This window comes from Callithrix jacchus, chromosome 2, assembly GCF_049354715.1.
Source record: "Callithrix jacchus isolate 240 chromosome 2, calJac240_pri, whole genome shotgun sequence".
NCBI lineage: Eukaryota > Metazoa > Chordata > Mammalia > Primates > Cebidae > Callithrix > Callithrix jacchus.
This window is the reverse complement of record NC_133503.1, coordinates 185,076,891-185,090,582: the sequence shown is the minus strand read 5'-3', so window position 1 is coordinate 185,090,582 and position 13,692 is coordinate 185,076,891. Positions and strand designations below refer to the sequence as shown.

Below are 13,692 nucleotides of genomic sequence, written 5' to 3'. Positions count from 1 at the left end.
AGTGATGATGAGCATTAATGTAAATCTTCCACACCAAAAAACCTCCATTCTTATATTGTGTGTCTGTGGTTTTTTTAATTCTGTATTTACAGAGCATTTTTATTAAAAATGTCTACATAGACCTTTACATGAGAAAGACTGCTGCATGACTACATATGCCATGAATAGAATCTTTTAAATGAACAAGGCCAAACTGATTCTGTTGTTGAGGCAGGAACTTCACACTGAGCACTGCACTTGATTCATATCACTGAAACAACCATGGTTGATTACCTTCATTTTCCTGTGACCCAAGAACTGCTACTATCCAGTCTCGATACCAATCTCTTCATAAGACACTCTCTTCCTACACTTGTTCAGCCACTGTGCCCCAAAGCCATCTACCAATTCAGTGCAAACCCTTTCAAAATCCTAATAGAATTTTTTTAATTTATAAGGTCACCTGATCTTTCACAAAGCTGGGTAAAATACATACTAAGAGAAGGATAGACATTTTAACGAATGATACGAGGAGGAGTGCACATCTTGGTGTGAAATAATGAAATTAGAATGCTGCTTTACACAACACACGAAAGTTAGTTCAAAATTGATTAAACACTTAAGTATACGACCTGAAACTATAAAGCTGCAAGAAGAAAACATAAAGAAAAAATCTTCATGAAGTTTGTCCTGGCAAAGATTTCTTGGAATTATGTGAAAAGCACCAGAAACTAGAGAGGTGGGAGAGCATCAAACTGGAAAACTTCATTAGAGCAAAGGAAACAATCAACAAAGCAAAACGTCAACCTACAGAAAGAGGAAAACTATTTAAATTACATATATGATAAAAGGTTAATATCCAAAATACATTAAAAATTATATTTCAGTTTGATAGCAAAAAAACAAATATCCCAGTTAAAAATTGTCAAAGGATTTAAATAGACATTTCACCAAAGAAAGGACACAAATGGCCAATAATTCCATTTAAAAGATGCTTTAATGTCACCAGTCATTAAGGAAACAAAAATCAAAATTACAATGAAGCATCACCTCATACCTGTTAGGATGACTATTACCAAAAAACAAAGCAAAACAAAACAGGGTTGGCTAATAGACAAATTGAAACTTTTGTGCCCGTTTGGTGAGAATGTAAAACGGTACAGCCATGATGAAAACAATATGGAATTTTCTCTAAAAATTAGTAATAGAACTACCATAAAAATCCAGTAATTTCACTTCTAGATATTTATCCAAAAGAACTGAAATCTGGAAATCAAATATATTTGTAATCCCATGTTCATTTCAGCATTATTTATAAGAGAGATGGTTTTGCTCTGTGTCCCCACCCAAATCTCACAAAAAAACTGTAATCCCCAATGTGCGGAGGGACATGATAGGAGGTGATTAAATCATGGGGTGGTTTCCCTCTTGCAGTTCTTGTGATAGTGCTAAGTTCTCACAGATCTGATTGTTAGAAAGTAGGTAGCGCTCCCTGATTTGCTTCTTCTTTCTCTCCTGCTCCACCATGTGAGGACACAGTTTTACTCCCCTTAGCCTTCCGCCTTGATTGCAAGTTTTCTGAGGCCTCCCCAGCCATGCTACCTGTACAACCTGAAGACCTGTGGATCAATGAAACCACTTTTCTTCATAAATTACCCAGTCTCAGGTAGTTCTTTACAGCAATATGAGAATGGACTCATACAACAAGATTCAAGATAAGGAATTAGGCTTAGTGCCTCGCAGTGGATGAATGAAAAGAGAAAATACGCTATATGCAATGAAATCTCATTCAGTTTAAAATTTAAAAGAAGGAAATCCAATCATATGGGAAAACATGGAAGAACATTGACATTATGGTAAGTGCAATAAGTCAGTCGCAGAAGAGCAAACACTGCATGATTTTACTTATGCAAGTTATCTAAAGTAATCAAACACATAGAAACAAAAAGTAGAATGATGGTTGCCAGTGGCTGGAGCAAATGGGTAGCTGCTGCTCAGTAAGTCTAAAGTTTCAGTCCTGCAAGACGCAGAAGTTCAATTGATCTGTTGTATAGCACTGTGCTTCTAGTTAACGATACTGTATTATACACTTAGAAAAGTGTTTGGGAGTAAATATTACGTACGTGGCTCTTTTTTCTGCTATAGTAAAAAATAGTTTTTATCACAGATTATTTGTATTATTATTATTACTACTTAGTTTATATAATACTTTAATTAAAAGTCACTTGAAAGGAAGTTAATAAAGTGGTTTATTAACTTTTGGTTTTTGGATATGTAGTCTTCTGCTGGGGAGAAGAGATAGCCTTGCCTTCCCCTGTTGACCACGGTCTCTAACAACCTTCTTCTAAGTCAGTATTGGCTAACACTAGTCTCCCCAGTGGGCCTCCCTAGCGCATTTCAGTATCATTACATTTACTATAGAAAATCTTTTTCGAGTAAAGCCGCTTTTCAGTCTGTATCACTAAACAGCCTATTAATGTTTGTGAACTTCAGTCTGTTTCATCTGTAATGATAACAGCTCTCCTATTCATCTCACAAAGATATGAAAATAGAAAATAAAAGATCACATGAAGAAAAGTTCTTTGAAAACAATACATAAAGATATAGTGCTATTATTTTTCAGAAAACGGCTAAAATGTCTCTGAGCTACAAAGGAATTATTCTATCAGGAAAGAAATACACATGGTGGAAAGTTAAAAGAGGGATTTTTTTGTGATATGTAAATTACTGTGGCATTAAACCACTCAAATGTGGGCTATCACTGAGCTTATTTTTACAGTGCTGCTGTGTTCCAACAAGTTTTGTTCGTATAAATCAATGTATAGGCTACCATATATTGATGAATCAGCTCTTTGGGAACTACTGAAAACACAATTCATTGTCCAGGCATTTCTCTTTCTCTGACACAAATCAAAATGCTTTACCTTCCAGGAACAGTTGCATTTGTCAGCTTATCGTCTTACTAACTTTCAAGAAAAAAATATGAGTTTGTAAGTTGTGATTCGCAATATTACAAAGTTTTGTTAGTGATTGCTCTTACATTAGTGTATTGACTTAAAGAAAATTTAGGAAACATATAAGATCTTAGAAAATAAATGTTGAAGCTATTTTAAAGATTTATAGGACACAGAAGATTTTTCCCCCTAGACTATTTACACTCAATGCAAACATAATACACTCTTTTCAGAATGTTTGCCAAGCTATGACTTATGAACTTTTTGATTAGAATTGATCTTCTCTTAGGAAAGAGGTTAGCAGTGAAGTTTGAACACAATCACCTGGACTTAGTTGACTCGATTAAGAATGGACTCTGTAGAAATGAGAACACAATAAGATACTCAATCCTAAGCATCTGGATTTTGGACTCAGAAACAGTTCCTGTATGTAGCTTAAAGAATATGTGATATAAAAATTAAGTACCTTTGGATCAGCTTTGCTCCATTATGTAGAAAAGGTTGGTTGAGACAGAGAGAAAGAGAATGAGAAAAAGATAGAACTAGCTATAGATACAAGAAAAATAAGAAAAAAATATGGACCTAATATAGTAAAATGAAAACATATCCCCCAAAATATATCTATATCTTTATCCAATTTATCAGTTATTTCTAGTTTCTTTCTGGTATCTGGCTAATTTCTGCCCTTAGGTTCCATGCTGTAAGAAAATATACATTAATTTTACACGATTTGACTTTTATCTACAATTATGTTCTATTACTAGTAATTGACAAATATTCACTATTAATATGCTACATGAATACAATTCTTGTTAAGCAATAAAGAAACTACACATTATACATCAGAGATGCTTGATGAGATTTTTAACAACTTGGTCCTTTATGTTTCTTTAGCCAAATAAATGAATGGATTTGACACGTACCTTTTATGACTAAAGCTTAAAGAGACATTATGTGATTGGAAATGTTCTATTTCTCTATTGCTATCTATAAAACCAAGATAAACCAAGTAGGTGTGGAGCTCCTTCAACTTTGGTTCTAGATGAGGAGAGCCAGAGATTACTCATAGAGAACATAAGAGTTAAAGCAAAAGAGCAACCACCAAACAAATAAAACTTCTACTGATGCAGGCCACTGATATTACAAAGTCATTTTTATTTCAGCATAAGACATCCAAAGCTTACTGATAGAAAGAGGAATAAAGCACTAATAATAAGGTACAGAATGAGAGAATGTTTTGAAGAATTATATAAGGCTCTAAAGTTGTACACTAGGTAACAACTATGATTCTTTTGGATGAATCAGTGAAAGGGCAGGGAAACATAATTTGTTAGATGGATCTTCAGAAAAGACAAGACTATAGAGAGCTACTCTTGGTAGAAAGTACCAATTCTGATAATAGATTTAGTGGCAATAATATTACTTGCATTTTGCAAGTAATATATTTTAGGGGAAATCAGAAGCCTCTGTATACAAATACTCAGATGTAAAACATGAAAGGTGAGAGAGAGAGAGAGAGAGAGAGAGAGAGAGAGAGAGAGAGAGAGAGAGAGAGAGAGAGAGAGAGATTTGTTTTAAGGAATTCACTTATGTGGAAGCTGGCAAGTCCAAAATACTCCGGGCAGTCTGACCCATAATTTTAAGTTGGCCCATAAAATTAGCCATAACAAGAAGATTATTGTAGGGAGATTCTACTTTTTTTTTAAAATCATTGAGAGACATTGAACAATTTTGAGTGGGCAGGCCTATGTTAAGAGATTCAAGAATAACCTAATGTTAACCTCTAGGACTCAATTTCTTTCTTTTAAAAATCTTTTACCTCAATTTCTTTCTTTTAAAAATCTTGCATCAATATATGTAATATTTAATCCTTTTTCAGAATAGACTCTTATGAAATCCCAATCTCTTCTAGTTTCTATACACCTTCTCCATATCATTTTCTTTTCTTTCTTTTTTTTTTTTTTGAGATGGAGTTTCGCTCTTGTTACCCAGGTTGGAATGCAATGGTGTGATCTCGGCTCACCGCAACCTCTGCCTCCTGGGTTCAGGCAATTCTCCTGCCTCAGCCTCCTGAGTAGCTGGGATTACAGGCACGCGCCACCATGCCCAGCTAATTTTTTGTATTTTGAGTAGAGACGGGGTTTCACCATGTTGACCAGGATGGTCTCGATCTCTTGACCTCGTGATCCACCCGCCTCGGCCTCCCAAAGTGTCAATATCATTTTCTTTTTATCACAACTCAATATTTAATTACTCAAATCCTTTTACTTCTTGAGATAACTCAACAGGATTCGTTATTCCTATTTTCTTGTATCTAATTTGTTGTCAAATAAAGAACAATTTATTGAGCCCTTCCACTGTTTTACTGAAACTACAGTGGCAAAAGCAACTAATAACTTCAAAACTAAAATCACTTAATATCAATTTTAAAAAATTCTTTACCATATTTAAATTATTTGCTGAATTCAATCCCATTGCCTAATCCCTTCTGCATAAAAAAATCTCTCCTACTTTCTTTTGAAAAAATGTATTCTTCCTTCTTCTCCCTCTTAGTTTTTTGAGCTGCTTTTTTGACACTTTGAAAAATGACAGTAAATATTGCTCTGAATATTTTTAAAGCAAAATATACTTAATGCAAAAATATTGGGTATGCATACTGACAAAAAGCTATGAGAGAAAAAAATCATCTGTAACTCTACCTTTCATTGCTAATATTTGGATTCTATTCTCCACTGTCTACGTAACCTATATATATGTTTTTAAAATATCACTATAGTATCAATATTGGTAATATCATATTTAAATGCTTTGTTTTTTCTTTGATCAGAGTAGATATTTATTTAACAAAGTAACTAACCAGAATCAGCACACTAAAAGCAAAACAAATTGCAGGTAATAGCAATTTCAAGTTCCTACAATGAACAATCCCTTCTATTGTGTATATATATATTTGTTTGCCTTTATGAATTCTCTTGAAAAAGTATATACATATGTATGCCCTATTAGGAAACAGAACAAGTTATCAACTGCTTTAGACTTTGCAGTTTCATTTAAAATACAATAAACTTTATGCTGTACTGATTTATGTATTTTGATAACAAGTAATTGTTGTATAAACCGTTTTAAGGATATATTTCATCAAAAATCTATTGTTTTTCAAAATTTGGGTCTATTACATCATACTTTGTTCTATTGAGTTATTTTACATATAGCTTTACAATAAAGTGGGTTTTTTTAAAATTTGTTTTCTTTTGTTTGAAATGGAGTTTAACTCTTGTTGCCCAGGATGGAGTGCAGGTAGGATCTCAGCTCACTGCAACCTCTGCCTCCTGGGTTCAAGCGATTCTCCTGTCTCAGTTTCCTGAGTAGATGTGATTACATAAGCACACCACCAAGCCCAGCTAATTTTTGTATTTTTAGTAGAGACGAAAAATACCATGTTGCCTAGGCTGGTGTCAAACTCACAACCTCAAGTGATCCACCTGCTTAGGCCTCCCAAAGTTCCTGGCCAACAATAAAGCCTTGATGTCAGGTAACAGAATGTTTGTAAACTGCTGCTTCTTTTTCCAAGTTATTATAGCCATCTTACGCTTTTTACACTCCCATAATTTTTCTACTTCTTAAACCTATTTTGAAATAGATTTAAATTGATACTAAAGTTTTAATATACTGCACACAGTTCCTATATTTATCAGTCTCCTCTATTATTAACATATTTTATTAATATGATAAATTTTTCATGATTAATGAACCAATACAAACGCACTACTATTAACTGCAATGTATAACTTTATTCAAACTTTTTTGGTTGCCTAATGTCCATATTCTGGTCCTGGATTCTATCCCCCACCTTTGCTATTTTTGGGTCTTTTCTGGTTTTAATTGAGCATTTTATATGATTTTATTCTGTGTCTTCTCTTGGCATATAAATTATTTCTCATTTTTTTATTAGTTACTCTGGAATTTATAATAAGTTTTTAATTAATTAACTTAAGTCTACTTTCAAGTAGTACTAAGTAGCTTCAAGTGTAGTGCTGTTAGGTAATTCTAGAATATTCCAAATTCCTCACTTTCATCCCTTGTGCTTTTGCTGTCAGCCATTTCACTTCTTGATATACAAAAGTCATCAGGTTATTATCATAACTTTAAGCAAACTACTATGTTTTGCATACATTAACAGTAAAATAATTATTTTCCTTTCATTTATTCCTTCTCTACTTATCTATCTCTTCATGCAGAACTATTTTTTAATACTAAGCAGTCTGACAGGCTGCAGATTTAAGAAAGAACTGATGTTGCATCTCCAATCCTAAGGCAGTCTGAAGAAAGAGTTCTCTCTTCTTTGAGAAAAGGTTTGCTCTTCCTATATTATTTTCCTTCTGTCTGGTGACTTCCTTTTAACGTTTTCTACAGGAAAGGTTGGGCAGGTCTTCTGGCATTGAATTCCTTCAGCTTGTACTATTTGTCATTCATTCTTGAAGGATGATTCCATTTGTATTAGTCTGTTTTAATAATAAAAACTAAGACTGGGGCACTCATGAAGAAAAACAGGTTCAATGGACACACAGATCCACATGGCTGGGAGTCCTCACAATTATGGCAGGAAGCAAAGAGACCAAAGTGACATCCTACATGGCAACAGACAAGAGGGTCTGTTGTGAACTGACCTCTATGAAACCATCAGCTCTCATGAGACTTATTCACTATCATGAGAACAGTATGGGAAAAACTTGCCCGTATGATTCAATTATCTCCCACCAGGACCCTCCCATGACATGTGGTAATTATGGGAGCTATAATTGAAGATGAGATTTGGCTGGAGGCACAGCTAACTCATATCACATTAAATATAAAATTATGCTTTTTTTTTCTTTTTTTCTTATAACACTAAATACTTCACTCTTTTCTTGATGCTTGCACGGTGTCTAATTTTAGGTCTGGTGCAATTCTTATCCTTATTCTTCTTTATATGCTATATATTTTCCTTTATACTGTCATATAAAGTACCTCCTAACCACTCAACGGCTTTCTTCAAGATTTATTTTTTATATTTTATGTAGTATGGCTTTTATATGATAAAATTATTTGTGTTGTTTTTTGATATTCATCCTGCTTAGAGTTCTCTGAGCTGCTTCTATCAATGGCTTGGTGTCTCCCATTAATTTTAGAAAGTAACAAACCTGCATGTTCTGCACATGTACCCCAGAAATTAAAGTATAATTAAAACATAAAAAATGAAAAAATAAGAGGAAGTTCTTTGCTACTATCAGTTCACAAATTATTCTTTTCTGCTCTCTCTTTCTTCTCTTTCTGTACATCAATTTATACATAACTTATAACTTTTGATAATGCCCCATATTGCTTGGATTTTTTTTTTGAGACAGTTTTGCAGGAGTGTGTTGGCACAATCTCAGCTCACTGCACTTGAACCTCTGCCTCCTGGGTTCAAGTGATTCTCATCCCTTAGCCTTCTGAGTAGCTGGGATTACAGGAGTGTGTCACCGTACTAGGATAATTTTTGCATTTTTTTTTTTTTTGTAGAAATAGGGTTTTGCTATGTTGTCCAGGCTGGTCTCAAACTCCTGGCCTCAAGTGATCTACCTCTCCCCACCAGCCTCCCAAAGTGCTGATATTGCAGGTGTGAGCCACCATGCCCAGCCTACACCTTGAATATCATTTGTATCTGGCCCTCACATTTTTCTTCTATTCTTTTTTTTCTGTTTAGGTTTCAGTTTGGGAAGTTTCTACTTACATACCTTCAAGAAACCTAGGTATTTTCTAAGCTATGTTTAATCTATTTATGAAGCAGTTCTCATTTCTGTCACATGATTTTTAATTTCCAGCATTTTCTTTTGATTTATTTTTAGAATTTTAATTTATCTGCTTTTAGTACCTATATGTTGTAACATCTTCTATACTTTCCTATTGGAGTCTGTAACATATTAATTATTGCTATTTTAGATAACCTGGCTGATGATTTCAATACCTGTTTTCCATTTGAATCTGGTTCTGATGACTGCTTTGTCTTTTAAGACTGTGGTTTTCTTTACTTTTGGCATGTCTTGTGATTTTATTTTTTTGTTAGTGTCTTCTATGACTGTATTAATTTGTTCTCACATTGATGCAAATATACTACCCAAGACTGGGTAATTTATAAAGGAAAGAGGTTTAATTGACTCACAGTTCAGCATGGCTGGCTAGGCCTCAGGAAACTCGCAATCATGGTGAACGGGAAAGGAAACATGTCCTTCTTCACAGGGTGACAGGAAGGAGAATGCATGAGTGCCCAGTGAAGGGGGAAGCCCCTTATAAAAACCAAAAGATCTCGAGAGAACTAACTCACTAGTATGAGAACAGGATGGGGAAAATCACCCCAATGATTCAATTATCTCCACCTGGTCCCTCTCATGACAGCTGGTGGGGTGCAAGTGGCAGGGCATCCCTGTACTGATGTTCACATACTCCCAATTCCCTTGAGCTTGGTGGCTTGGTGGAAGTACGCAGCACAGATGCACTTCCTGATGATGTCCTAGTCAGTGCCACACGAGACCAGGCTCATCCGCTGCTGCACCATGATGTCCTTGAGTTGAGCTTGCACCTCCCGGACCTTCTGCATGGTCTTAGCATGGATGAAATGATCATTACACCACATGGTGGAGTAATTATTGTTCTTCCACTGCAGGGAGACATTCAGGTAGGTCAAACGATTGCTCTCAGGGACAGAAAACTTTTCCCAGATTTGACTGCTCTCCTCCTCTCTGCCCTTGGGCCCATAGAAAATGACCAGGACTGAGAGAATGGAGACGATGAGCAGAATCTTGGAGATGCAGCCCATGTCACAGGACATGATAAGCATCTTGGACAGGGCAGGGTCCAGCAGGAACTCCACCATCAGCCACCCGGTAGAGGTCAGACCACCTGTGTTGTCCAGGGCCCCGAGGATCAAGAGCTGATACGTGGAGTTGAGCATGTTGTCCTCCAGGAGAGGGTCCATAAAGTGGAACTGCAGCAGGTCCTGCACCCCGAGGGACTTGAGCAACAGCACCATGTTGACCAGGTTGGTGCTCTGGATCTCGGGCACTGTGGCAGTCAGGAGCTTATTCTTATAGGTGCTCTGGGTGTAGAGCCTCACCACTGACCCCTTTTCAAGTGGGTGCCTGGGTGCTAGGACCTAGGGTCCCCACTTTGGGATGGAGGTTCTGACATCCTCACTGGGAAAGCTGCTCTCTTGGCTTCTCCAAGGTTTGGAGGCAACTGTTTCCCTAAAATACTAAGGTCAGTGTTACCTTTAGCTTCTCTCCTGGTCAAGCAGCCCAGGACAGAGGAAGGGGTCCCTTGCAGCCCTGTCTGGCAGTGAGAGCTGTCCACCCCCAGCTCCTCTCTGGGCAGGAGGTGGGACCCTGGCCTCCTCTCGCACCCCAGGCTTTGAGATGGCCATCTACTGCGTGCCAGGGCTGCTTGGTGACACTGAACCCCTATGGCAGGCCGTGATAAAGGAGTGACATGGCCTTGGCCTTGGTTCCTGAGCAGTGGGCTGGCACGTGGGGCAGCAAGTTATTCCCGAATCTAGTTGCAGATTTATCTAAATATGGAATTTGGTCCCAGTTTTCCCTTCCCTTTCCCTCTCCTGCCCTGGAACATCATGAGTATTAGAGTTCGTGGGTTGGTGGATTTCTGCAGCCTGTCAATGAGCACTGCTTAATTCTCGGGCAAATGTCTACTGATCTCACCTGCGATGGGCTTAGGCCTCTGAAAGGGATGGCCTGGCTCAGGCTGGGAGGTGGTGGGAGGAAACTGGGGGCACTTCGAGGGGTGGGGCTGTGGCCACAGAGAAGCAGGGGTGGGGACGTGGGCGTGTGACCCACACCTGTGGTCTCTCAGCTCAGTGTCCACACAGCTGTCGTAGCCAGGCTGGCCTCTCCTGCAGGGTGCCACTCCATGCAGACCCCTTTGTCTTTCTAGGACTCAGCTCTCCTGTCTGAGGGTGGCTGTGGGGATGAGACCAGTGACTCAGGCATGAATCTGTACCTTTGCCAGGAGCCTAGGCTGTCACGCAGAGCTCAGTCCCCTGTGGCCTGTGGGCAGAATTCTGTCCTGAACCATCACAGCTTTATCTGGCTCTTCCTCCTTCTTGATGCCAATTTTATTTCCCAGTTTGGTCCCAGCCAGTTCCCAGTGTTTGTGCTGAGCCTTCTTGTGCTCTTTCTGCTTCCTGTGCTCCTGCACTGTTTGGCTGCCTTTCCGAGCAATAATGGCCAGTCATAAGTGGTGTCCTTCACTGGAATCACTGGTTCCGGCTGCTTGGTGAAGACAATGTGCCCATCCAGTAAAGGAGGCACCAGATTGTGCACCATCAGGTACACCTTGGCCACGTTGTCCTCTTCAAAGTCCTCGCACACCTCCAGCTGATGGACCACCCCACTGGCGAGCGCGCTTTCCTCATTGATCTGTCTCGGCTGAGCTGAAATGCGCTTCTGCTTCTGTTTATGCAGGTGCTGCTCCGGCCTCCTCACATAGTCCTTGGAGTAGCAGGGCAGCAGATTGTGGAACTCATCATACCCCTCGTCCATCATGTACCAAGCCCGATCAGCTTGCCTCTGGTCATCCTCCCACTGCTGCCACTCCTCCTCTGTGCCAAATGAAATTCCTCTTTGCCCTCCTCGTGTCTTCCTCAGCCCCCAGACAGATGTGGGGTGGACCCTAAGTATCTTCTGTCATCGGCCCACTCGTATTTGTAGGAGGGAGTTGGCAGAGGAATTCAAGACCAGCTTGGCCAACGTGATGAAATCCTGTCTCTACTGAAAATACAAAAATTGGCCTAGCATGGTGGCATGCACCTGTAGTCTCAGCTACTTGGGAGGCTGAGGCATGAGAATCACTTTAACCTGGGAGGGATAGGTTGCAGTGAAATGATATGGCACTACTGCACTACAGCCTGGACAACAGAGAGAGACCCTGTCTTCGAAAAAAAAAAAAGCGAATTCAGTTAAAATAAGATAATTAAGGCAAACGCTAACATAATATGACTAGCGTCCTTATAAAAAGAAGAATTTTGACCTAGGCTCACAGGGAGAACTGCACATGAAGATAAAGGCAGTGATGAAGTGGTGCTCTATGGGCCAAGGAACACCGAAGATTTCTGGCAAACCACTAGGCATTCTGGGAAAACGTGGAACAGACTTTTCTTCACGGCCCTCATGAGAAACCAATCCAGCCAATACCTTGATCATGGACTTTAGCCTCCAGAACTGTGAGGCAGTTTCTGAAGTTTAAACCATGAGCTTGTAGGATTTTGTTAACACAACCCTAGCAAACGAATACAGATTTTTGAAACTGAGAAGCAGAGTGCAGCTGTAACAAATACCAAAAAATGTGGAAGTATTTGAAATTGGATAATGAATAAAAGCTGGAAGAATTTTGAGATGTATGATTTGAAAAAGCCTAAATTGCCTTGCAGAGACTGTTAGTAAAATATGGACATTAGAGGCAATTCTAGTGATGGCTGAGAAATAAAAGAGGAAAGGTATCAAGTTACCATCATTGTAAAGAATATCTTGTCATAATAATAATGTTGCTAGAAATATAAATATTAAAGGTGATTCTGATGAAGTCTCCAGTGGAAATGAGGACCATATAAATGGAAACTGAAGGAAAAGTGAACCTTGCTCTAATAATATATTAATAGATTGAGATGGAAAATAGAACTGGTAAGTAGAAAACTGGCATATTTAGATGAGAAGTTTGTTTGTTTGTTTGTTTGTTTATTAGATATGGAGTCTTGCTTTGTTGCCCAGGCTGGAGAGCAGTGGCACAATCATAGCTCACTGCAGTCTCAAAATCCTGGGCCCAAGTGATCCTCCCACCTCAGCCTCTCATGTAGCTGGGACTATAAGCATGCACCACTATGCCCCGATAATCTTTCTTTCCACCCACCTTTAGTGATGGGGTCTTGCTATGTTGCCAAGGCTGGTCTGGAATGCCTAGCCTCAAGTGATATTTCTGCCTTGGCCTCCAAAAATGTTTGGATCACATGTGGGAACCACTGCATCTAGCCTAGATGAGAAGATTTTTTAGCAAAGTGCTGAAGGCATGATGTGGTTTCTCCTTGCTGCTTATAGTGAAATGTGAGAGCTGAGAAGTCCAGTGAAAGTCAGTTGTTAAATAAGAAGAAATCAGCACAATATTTTGTAAGATTTTGGCTTATTCAGATAGCATACCCTTGAAACAGGGCCAAGAGTATAGCTGGACAACTGCTTGCTACAGTGATTGAGGTGTACGATGTAAGGATTCAATCAACCATGTCAGTAGAAGTCAAGAATACAGATGCAGTGATTCACAAAAGGGATGTGGAAGCCTCTCTTGTGTGATGTCTTGGACCTCTGTGAATCTCAAGGGAAGTAGACAAGATGTTGAAAATTTTGAAACAGCAGAAACACTGCCTGCCTGGGCAGATAAAGACATAGATGGGGTGAAATAAAAGAACAATGAGAAGAGAATCAGTGAAGGAATAATGACTTTGAGATCAGAGCCACAGATCAATAGAGTAGAGCCAGTTCCAGGAGGTTCCAGAGTGTAGACTTCCAGGGAGAGCCTGGGAAACTGGGATACTTCCCTGAGAGGTATGTCGGGGGATAGGGAGTATAGCCCAGATTGAGACATTGACCTCCACCTGTGGAAGTCTGGCCTGCAGTTCCTGAGTCAACGACAGATGAATAAATGCACTCTCACATCATTACAGTGATTCAAGTGGCCTAGAGAT

General features: G+C 38.8%; 1 protein-coding gene and 1 pseudogene across 4 annotated transcripts in view; both read right to left on the bottom strand.

Moving 5' to 3' along the window:
* CDH18 (cadherin 18) overlaps nucleotides 1–13,692 on the bottom strand; it is a 1,140,329-nt gene that overhangs the window by 680,985 nt on the left and 445,652 nt on the right. The gene's annotated exons all lie outside the window — the stretch shown is intronic.
* LOC128931434 (pre-mRNA-splicing factor ATP-dependent RNA helicase PRP16-like) lies at nucleotides 9,177–11,640 on the bottom strand (annotated as a pseudogene).